The following is a 2,148-nucleotide window of genomic DNA, read 5'->3' as shown; positions in this document are numbered from 1 at the left end:
AGGGGTACAAACTTGTCGCCTCCTGTCAAATCATTAACAGTAGAAATGAGTTCGTTGAGTATAGATTTGATTTGAGCAACAGGGTTACGAGAGATACGTTTAAACTTATAATTGTCCAGGAGGATATCACGGCATTTCTGACAATTAAATTCTCTTAAGGAAACACACCCACACCCACATATGTATATATATATATATATATATATATATATATATATATATGAACATGTATGTATTCACATGTATATATATATATATGTGTGTGTGTGTTTGTGCGCGTGTGTATGTATGTATGTGTGTGTGTGTGTGTGTGTGTGTGTGTGTGTGTGCGTGTGTCTGCGTGTGTGTGTATATGTATAGTTATATATATATATATATATATATAATATACACACACACACACATATATATATATATATATATATATATATATATATATATTTATATATATATATATATATATATATATATATATATATATATATATATGTTGGACAGAAGGACGACAGAATGAGTGGAAGGGTGGTGAGATAAACACCGAGTAATGTTGGAGTGTAAATTTACTGACGTTTCGTCCTTAACAGGACTTCTTCAGAGTATGAGTACATAAGCATAAAATCAACATATATATACGCGCGTTCATGTCCGCGTTCCTGCTAACCCACGCCACTCGAGTCCGCTTGTTTCCTCATCTCCCGGCGGATGAGTCGTCCGGACATTTGAGACAGTTTGATGAATCCGTCCCTGTGATTAAGGCAAGGCTGAGATGCTATATATGCTGCCTCAACTAGTTTCCTCTTTTTATTTTCTAACCCCTGTTGTAAAATCTCTACCCCGCTCCAGATCACAGATCTCAGGTACCCGGAAGGATTGTTACACAGCTTGAGAAAAATAGCACTCAGAACATTGGATAAAAAGGATGAGATTAAGGAAGATAAGGAAGGTGACTTCATCGTGGTTCCCAGTTCCAAACACACGGAAGAATTAGGACACCTACTACGCAACACAGGATTAAAGATTGCCAGCTCATCCAGCATGAAAATTGGCGAAATAGTGAGAAGTAAGGAGAGAAAAGACAACATCACTAATAGCGTGGTATACAAAATACCATGTAGCAGCTGTGAATTGAGCTACTTTGGAGAAACTGGGAGAGGTCTACGCAAGCGAACATACGAACACAAGAACGACCTAAAAGCCCACCGCACTTCCAACGCATTGGTGGCTAATTTGGACCAACTTGGACACCTTCCCAACTGGAGCGGGGTAGAGATTTTACAACAGGGGTTAGAAAATAAAAAGAGGAAACTAGTTGAGGCAGCATATATAGCATCTCAGCCTTGCCTTAATCACAGGGACGGATTCATCAAACTGTCTCAAATGTCCGGACGACTCATCCGCCGGGAGATGAGGAAACAAGCGGACTCGAGTGGCGTGGGTTAGCAGGAACGCGGACATGAACGCGTGTATATATGTTGATTTTATGCTTATGTACTCATACTCTGAAGAAGTCCTGTTAAGGACGAAACGTCAGTAAATTTACACTCCAACATTACTCGGTGTTTATCTCACCACCCTTCCACTCATATATATATATATATATATATCCATACATATACACACACACGCAGACACACACACACACACACACACACACACACACATGTATATATATATATATATATATATATATATATATATATATATATATATATATGCAATAAGAACACTAGGAACGTGTATTTCATAAATGCAAGGTAACCACTTAAGAAAATAAACAAATGGATCAGAGCGCTTTCGTATATTACATCTTCAGTGTAAATTACAAAGAAAGAGGGTACAGCAAACATAATATAGTAGGACAATAGTATAAGGAACTCACTAGGAAAGGTTGTGGAACTCACTAGGGAAGGTTGTAGAAATCACTAGGAAAGGTTATGGAACTCACTAGGAAAGGTTGTGGACGAATTGTCCGGGCGTGGGTCACACGTCCAGCATTCTTACATTTGGTAATTATTGGCTATTTCTTTGCAAACATAATTATCAATTTTGTACAATCCTAAGTTAAGGTTAAAGTTATTATCATTTGTGATTTTAATCAGGCAACTTTCAATTAAATTCCTTTCGACAAAATTATTGTTGAAAGTAATT

This window comes from Oratosquilla oratoria, unplaced genomic scaffold (genome assembly GCF_046742065.1).
Source record: "Oratosquilla oratoria isolate Oo_2021 unplaced genomic scaffold, ASM4674206v1 SCAFFOLD84, whole genome shotgun sequence".
NCBI classification, from domain to species: domain Eukaryota; kingdom Metazoa; phylum Arthropoda; class Malacostraca; order Stomatopoda; family Squillidae; genus Oratosquilla; species Oratosquilla oratoria.
This window is presented reverse-complemented; position numbering follows the sequence as displayed.